The sequence below is a fragment of the Carlito syrichta genome, unplaced genomic scaffold, assembly GCF_000164805.1.
Source record: "Carlito syrichta isolate Samal-C Ts95f unplaced genomic scaffold, Tarsius_syrichta-2.0.1 Scaffold302442, whole genome shotgun sequence".
Classification (NCBI taxonomy): Eukaryota; Metazoa; Chordata; class Mammalia; order Primates; family Tarsiidae; genus Carlito; species Carlito syrichta.
Window position 1 is genome coordinate 181,162 of NW_007246538.1, and position 8,613 is coordinate 189,774.

Here is an 8,613-nt window from a genome sequence, read left to right on the forward strand (position 1 = left end):
TGACTGTGGCTTCTGAGATTTTAAGCTGGAAAAGGATTTTGTTCCTTGACAAGAAGACTTGCCTGTTACCTGAAATAAAAAACCAACCTGACATATATGAAGCCTTATGTTAAAAAGGTTACCACATTATTTGTTGTCCAAAGGGACCCCTTTGAAGGGACACTACTAATTATCATACAAGGGTAATAGGTATTAAAAATGATTGTCTTAGGCAAACCAGAACCATATGGTCACTCTCTCAATAATGAACTCCCAGGTGAATAAATAAATATAATGTCCTTCACTCTCTGTTAATGTTTTGCCTGTAACTGGAGTTTAGGAACTCTAACTAAGTCCTGCTTTGGAGGTCTGAGCACAGATGGCTCATCCAACAACACATCAGTTTGGCCATTTTTTATCTTCCTGTAGGTAGACAGCAAGGGCAAGATCAAAGTATTATCCTGTCAACTTTTGACAGTGACCTAAACAGGGAATTCTAGTAACTATGTAGAGCAGAAATTTAAAAGGTCATATTTTGAAACAATTTCCATCATTGGATTTGAAATGTGCTGAATTCAAATGCATTTTAGATACTATTTCCTCAGTAACTTTGAAGAAAAGACTGATGGTATTTTGTTACAAAACACATCACAGGATCTGTCTTCCAAATAAGCTCCAGCATCTTTTTAAAGGATCTTTTGTCTACTCTTGTATATTCTTTTGTATTGTGTATAATTTAATGAAAAAGGCAAAAGGTCAACAATGAATGTGAAGCTCTATGCTTATGATGTATTCAGATATGAAAATCTTTAGACTAGACATCCACAATGCTCTCCTGTCACTTCTGATTGGAAGCTGTGGTGGAATTGTATTTTTATGCAAATTAAAAGACATTAACTTTGGAAAAGATATGTAATGAATCCCTTCTGGGGTTCCAGGAAGTCTGCTGAATTCAAATGCATTTTAGATGCTATAAATGATACTAATGTGAGAGAAGATGGACTACAATCAGGAGAACGGCCCTAAAATTCTTATCAACTTGCGGTAAACCATCACCACAACTCTTCACATCATTTGCAAAATATCAACCTTTCTCAATTTCTGCTTATGTTTGAGAATTAAACGTTTCTTGAAAGCAAGTTTCACCAAAGATAAATACACCATCTTCATGTGGAACAAAGTGTCTGGTTTTACACATTTCTCAGTGTCTTTTAACACAAGGTTGACCTTTATTTTATACTCATGTTGTGTTAATAGCTTCAGCTTCTCTCTCTCTCTCTCTCTCCCTGTCTTTCTATATATGTATAATACATGAATATTTTTAGTTATCAAATATGTGCTTTCTAAAGTAGATATGTTGAGAATCTTTCTCTTTTTAAAATAAAAATCTAGGCCAAGAGTGGTGACTCATTCCTATAATCCCAGCACTTTGGGAGATCGAGGCAAGGGGATTGCTTAGGCCCAGGAGTTCGAGACCAGCCTAGGCAACACAACAAGACCTGGTTTCTACAAAAAACAAAAAACAAACAACTGGGTGTGGTGGCAGACACCTGTAGTCCCAACTACTCAGGAGGCTGAGGTGGAAGGATCGCCTGAACGCAGGAGTTTGAGGCTGTGGTGAGTTTTGATCGTGCCACTGCACTAGACTGGGCAATAGAGTGAGATCCTGACTCAAAAAACAAGAACAAAAACTTAAAATCCAAATGGGAAGTTGACTATCCAGCAGTTTTGTGTTTGATATCACTACTAAGTTATTAAGAAAAGTGATATTTGAGGGTAGGCTGATTCCTTACTATTTAATGTACATTTGAGAGTTGACCCATAATGGTTCTGGTATCTAAGAGGGCTTAATCACTAGAAACTACCGTATTATTAAATATGCAATGTAAATCACATTCTTAAAGTATTTTAGTGATGTGATGGAAATACAAAGTTATAAGTATATAAATTCAATAATAATTTAGCCTATGGATATATACACTAAATATCAAACATACTGAAACAGTATAAAAATAGATTATAAATGGTATTTATGCTGAAAGATAGGAACATTGTACAATATTGTAATTCTAGAGAAAGAGGAACATTTAAAATAATTTAGTAGTAGTAATTTGCTTGAGGAGTGGGTGAGGAATAGATGAGGTCATATTAAGAAATATTTTCTTAGTGAACTAGACTGAACTTGATGTGTGAATGTGCTGGGGTGAAGGAGAAGGAAAAGTCAAGAAAGACTCCAAATTTTCCAACTTGGGTGAGTGAGGGGATAATTATGCTGTGTTGAAAGGACATAGAATTTTTTCCTTTCAGCACATTTCAGTTCCTTGTAGATCCTAGATGTTAAGCCTTTGTCAGATGTACAGTTGGCAAATATTTTTCTTCCATTCTGTGGGCTGTCTCTCTGCTCTCTTGACGGTTTCTTTTGCTTTGCAGAAGCTTGTCAGTTTGATGAGGTCCCGCGTGTCTATCTTATTTCTTATGATATGGGCACTTAGGGTTCTGACCAGGAATTGGTTGCCAGTTCCAATTTCCATAAGGGTGTCTCCTGCATTTTCTAAGGTTCTTATAATTTGAGGTTTTATGTTTAGATCTTTGATCCATTTAGAGTTAATTTTTGTGTATGGTGGTAGGGAGGGGTTCTGTTTCAATCTTCTGCTTGTGATGAGTCAGTTTTCCCTGCACCATTTACTGAATAGGTTCTCCTCTCCCCAGTGGTTGTTGTTGGAGCCTTTGTCAAAGATGAGTTGGTTGAGAAATTGAGGTTTTGCTTCTGGAATCTCTACCCTGTTCCATTGGTCTATATGCCTGTTCTTGTACCAGTACAAGGCTGTTTTGATTACTGTAGCCTTATAGTAAAGTTTGAAGTCTGGAAGTGTAGGAAAAAAACAAACAGCCCCGTTAAAAAGTGGGCAAAAGACATGAATAGACACTTCTCAATAGAAGATATTAGGGCAGCCAACAGACACCTGAAAAAGTGTTCTGCCTCATTCATCATCAGAGAAATGCAAATCAAAACCACACTGAGATACCACCTAACCCCAGTAAGAATAGGCATCATTCATAAAACAAACAACAGATACTGGCGAGGATGCAGAGAAAAAGGAATGCTTCTAAACTGCTGGTGGGAGTGCAAACTAGTGCAACCTCTTTGGAAGACAGTGTGGCGATTTCTGAAAGAACTAGAAATTGACCTTCCATATGGCCCAGCAATTCCCCTATTGGGAATATACTGGGAGGAGCTCCAATGATTCTACAAAAAAGATACCTGCATACATATGTTTGTTGCAGTTCTATTCACAACAGCAAAAACATGGAACCAACCATGCTCCCCATTGAAGTTGGGCTGGATAAAAAAATGTGGTACATATACACAATGTAATATTATGCAGCCATAAAGAAGGACAAACATATGGACTTTGCAGCAACTTGGATGGATTTAGAGTTGATCATACTCAGTGATCTATCACAGAAACAAAGAACAGAGTACCATATGTTTTCACTCATAAGTGGACCTTCAACAATTATCATAATACTATAAGAAAGGGATTGGCAGTAGTGGGAAACTGCCAGGAGAGTGAGGGGATTGGCGATTGAGGGAAACTGCTAGGGGAGGGAGGGACACACCTCATCAACAGGGGTAACTGCATAATCAATGTTTGTATACCTAACCCCGACTTATATCCCACATTTTTTAAATTAAAAAAATAAAAAAATAAAAAAATAAACTTATAAAAACATAAATAAAAAAAGAAAGAACATAGGAAAAGAAAGTTGAGAGGGGTTCATGGTGTAGGGAAATAATGTTTGAAAAGGGATGAAAGTCAAATGACATTGTTCTAGAAAGAATATTGTAAAGTGTGATTTAAAAGGAGAATATCAAGGAAAGGAAGGATATGGTGGGGAAAAATACTCCAAATACAAAGACCCTTAGAGAGGACAAACGTGGGAATGAGTGACCATAGAAAGGAGGTTACTCTGTTTTCCTGCAGAACACTGATATAGAGCTATGCTTAAAATGGTCCCAAAGTAAAGGAAAACATTTGCAGTCTGTGTGCATTTTTCAACTGAATAGCACCTAGAGGACAAATTGGATGCTTTAAAATATATTTTATGTCACCCAGCAATTATATCCATGTATAATGATTAGTTCTTTTTGGTCCTGTTGAGCAGTGATAAAGAAGAAATATTTTTTTTTGTCACTTTGCAGGGCGTGTTCATGATTCTTTCTGACTAAATATAAAAAATAGTTTTTTACTTCTAGGTATAGCAAAAACAAGATAAGCATGTTGATAATAATAACAGCTAACCCTGAGAACTTATAACTCCTAAGCATTTTGCTCGTTAGTTGAGATGGCTCATTTCGTTTGATCCTCAAAAAAGAAATAGACTTTACTGGTGTGCTCTTTGTTCAAATAAGGAAAAAGAAACTTAGGGAGGTTAAGTAATTTGCCTAGCATTGTACAGCTAGTAGATGGGGGAGTTGGGATCTAGATTGGGGAAGCCTCATTCTAGATCCAGTAGTCATAGTATTATACTCTTTAAAATAATTGTTTCAAAGAATAGGAATTTATGTTTGGATGAGCGTAATTTCTCCTGTTCATACACCACTCACATACTTAAGTAAACATTTCATAAAGAAAGTGGAAAAAATTCATCTTTGGGAAATCAAAAGCAGTGTATCACATTTTGAAAGAGATGCCTATAATATAAAAAGTCACCATTTATAATTTAAGAAATTTTCTATAAAAGGAAAATGTGATTTCCAAATATAGCAATAGGGTATTAAGTCTTCCACTGAATTATTTGCAAATCTTGGTTTGTTATGTCACGTAGTAGACAGGAAAGAGAACTTGATGTAAATAAATGTTTTTATATTTTTGTATGTACTATTTATATATCATGTACATACACAGCAGAGAAATTGGATACTACATACTAAAAAGGTAAATGCAATGACCAAGTAGTATAGGACTGCCTGCCATGTACTTATAGAGCTAAGTAGGAAACTGGGTACTGTTTCCCCTATTTTTACAATGAAAGTCTCATAAGAGAGGTTGAAAATCAAATAAATTGCATTTGCATCATATTCTTCTTTGAGGAATAATAGGTCAACTTCAAGGACAGAACAATGTCATCCAGTGTTGTGGTGAAGTTTAGCAATGAGGCCCACCCAGAGGCTTAGCGGAAGTTCAATAATCAAAGCCCTGGGATTGTGGAGAGCACAGATTATAAATTACATACATGTAATCTTTTTTTTTTCTCCATGATTCTCTAAAGCTGCTTATGTGAACAGCTGATAACTCATGCCTCCTTGTTTATGACAACTATTATATTAAGGGTGGAGTAACTCTGAATTTAATCTATTGCTGACATTTCTGTAAAAAATAACCTTGTCATCTTCCCCCAGGAACATTTCCATATATTCTTGGGTTGGCTCAGTCTAAACCCTCAAACCTCATCAGTTTATTTTGTCTTGTGAACACACGCGTGTGCACACACACATTTATATGGTCTCAAATGTATTTTGTTATTACAAATTTCTTTGTTTCATGCAGGAAAGTCAAAGAAAAGTATAGTATATTCACTCTGAGTTTAAGATTGAAGAGTTTTGTATCATCAAATAGAGAACATAAAAATTAGAGTGTTAAATATTTTTTTCTTGCTCCTTCTTTGGGAAAAGCACTATTGTGGTACAAGACACTTTTAGTATAATCTTTGATCTTTAGAAACTCAGAATATGGTGTCTGCGGGAAGCTGAGTATAACTCTACCTCTCACTGTATGAATTGGAGTGAAATAGCTTATATTCTACAATTGTATGGCTATTTAGCATGTTTATCATCATTTTAGTGAGCAGTGCTGAACAGGATTAGAGAAGTACTATCATAATGAACTACCACATCTAGGATAACAATCCCATGTGCTTTGCCTTCCTATTTGGGAAAGTAAAGTACAGCTGTATTACTGAGTAACATTTTACACAGTGAAATGCTCATATTCTGACTGTTCTTTTCTGTTAGCAAAGTTTATTCTCATATAAGGAGTTATATGCTTTTTGGTCAGGTAGACATTCAACACGATGTGCATACATTTTGGTTCAAATGCAAGTCTTCAGTCTAATGACCTGAATTTTCTGTTTTCTTGTGAATGAAAAACTAGTGAGCAGGTATGCTTTTGGGAGAAATTACAATGTTTAATTCTACTTCTAGTTAAAATAGCAATGAGTATATTTTCATATTCAGAATTTCATATTTTTCAATATGTGCATCTTTTCTATTACTTTTCTTGGAATGTCAAGTGTCATTTTGTTTTATTTTATTTTAAAAATGTGGGGTACAATTCAAGATTAGATATACAAATGGTCATTATACAGGTGAAGTTTGGGTCTCCCTTTGGTCCTCACTTCACCTGGTTTGAGGTCAGATACCCTTACTGATGTTAGGTGCCCCCTCCCCACCCCCCGCCCAGTTTATACTAGGGCTCTTGAAAGCTGGATGAATCTTGTATTAGTTAACGATAGGCTAAGCCTAGACTTGTAAATAAAGATACCAGCAATAAGTAGTTTATTTCTGTCTCACATAGTAGACTAGAGATAAGTGACCCATGACTGGAGGGTGGCTTTCTATCCCAACATGGGATTTTAGTGATGACACAACTGTCGCTGTTTGCCTGACAGTGGAAAGGAGGAAAAAGGAAGTCCAGGCATAAGAATTAAGGGGAAATGCCTGGAAGTTTTGTCTATCATTCTACTCAGATCCCATTGTCTTAAATGTAATCACATCACCGCATTTCATTGCAAGAGAGATTGAAAAATGTAATCTGTAGGTGGGGGGCCATGGCCACCTCAAGTTCTAGGGGCTTTATTACTCTAAGGAAGAATGGATGACAGGAGACTTCTTTATGGTCTATTTTCTGCTCACTCAAGTATCTCTCTTGACCTTTTCCCCTGCGTAGAACACATACTCCTCTGCAAGAGAGACAACCACAAAACCAAACCAGCTACTGCACCCAGCTCAAAGCCTATGCTCTTAACGGATAATGTCTGTCCTCTTAGCGGGTCTTGTTGGAGCTCTTTGAGGGCCACCAAACTATAAACTAAAGGGCCAGGTGTCTTTCCCCTCGTCCCCAACACCTGATGTATAATGGGGAGCAGCAATAGTATAATAAAACTTAAGATGTGGGAGTGAGGCTATCCAGCAGTTATTGGTTCAGAGCATTTATCAAATCCTACTGAATAGAAACCATTAGGCCTCCTGCCATGGTAGGAGGCTGAAGTCCTGGGTGGACCCATCTTTCTGCTCTGCCCTGGAACCTCTTCTTTTGTCAATGGCTCTGCCTCTTGGGGGATTCTTCTGTTAGCCTCTTGGGCACATTGGAAGGAGGTCCTGGAAATGGTTTTCTCCTAGACTTTGCTCTACTTTGGTTCCCTTTTCTTGCTGGTGCAGAATTACCTAATGTTTACTTCAATTATGGATCAAAAAGTTTGTTTGGACCTGGTATAACAGGCTGGATAATTGTTTCCTAAAGACATCCAGCCCTATTCCCTGGAACTAGTGAATGATACCTCATAAGAATAGCAATTTGGATGGAATTGGAGAACATCATTCTAGGTGAACTCACTCAGGAACAGAAAACCAAACACTGCACATTCTCACGTATAAGTGGGTGCTAAACCAAGGAACCACAAACACACAGATAATGGTATAATGGACCCTAGAGACTCAGACAGGGGAGTTGGGGAAGGGTGAAGAGAAGAAAAATCACCATTCAGGTACATTGTGCACAGACGAAGGTGCAGGGTACACGTAAAACTCAGACCAAGGGTCTTTGCTGATATGATTGAGAATCTTGACAGGTAGAAATTATCCTGGTTTATTCAGGTAGACTCTAAATCCAATCTCAAGTATCCTTATAAGAAAAGGCATAGGCAAAGGAAAACGATACAAAGAAGATGGAAAGCATTGTGAAGATGGGGGCAGAAGTTGAAGTGATGCAGCCCAAAGCCAAGGAATGCCAATGTTTGCAAGTAACCGCTGGAAACCAGTAATGGAATGGATTCTCCCTGAGACGATTCAGAGGAAACCAGCCCCCCTGACACCTTGATTTTGGACTTTTGGCCCGCAGAACGGTGAGAGAATAAATTTATGCTGTTTTAAGTCCTCAAATTTGCCGTACTTTTTATGACAACGGTCACAGGAAACTAATTCACTGGACTTAGGATTTACTTGGTAAGACAACTCCTTCAAAACCTAGTAAGCTTCAGACCTATTTTCCCCTCCAGCAAGTCTATGTAAAAATAACAACACCCAAAAATGTATTCTGGCCATGGTTCTTAAACCTGTCAAATTTCTTCATTCATATACCAGATTCAATACTCAGTCCATCTTTCTCGCTTTAAGTATTTATTTATTTATTTTAAATTTATTTTATTTTTAATATGTGGGGTACAATTCAGGATTAGGTATACAAGTGATCATTGTACAAGTAAAACTTGGGCCTCCCTTTGGTCCCTACTTTGCTTGGTTTGAGATCAGGTACCCTTATTAATGTTATGTCCCCCCTCCCTCCCTTGACAGTTTCTGGCGACTGTCAATTACTTTAATCCCTTTCTTTTTTTGAGTTGGAGTCTCACTCTGTC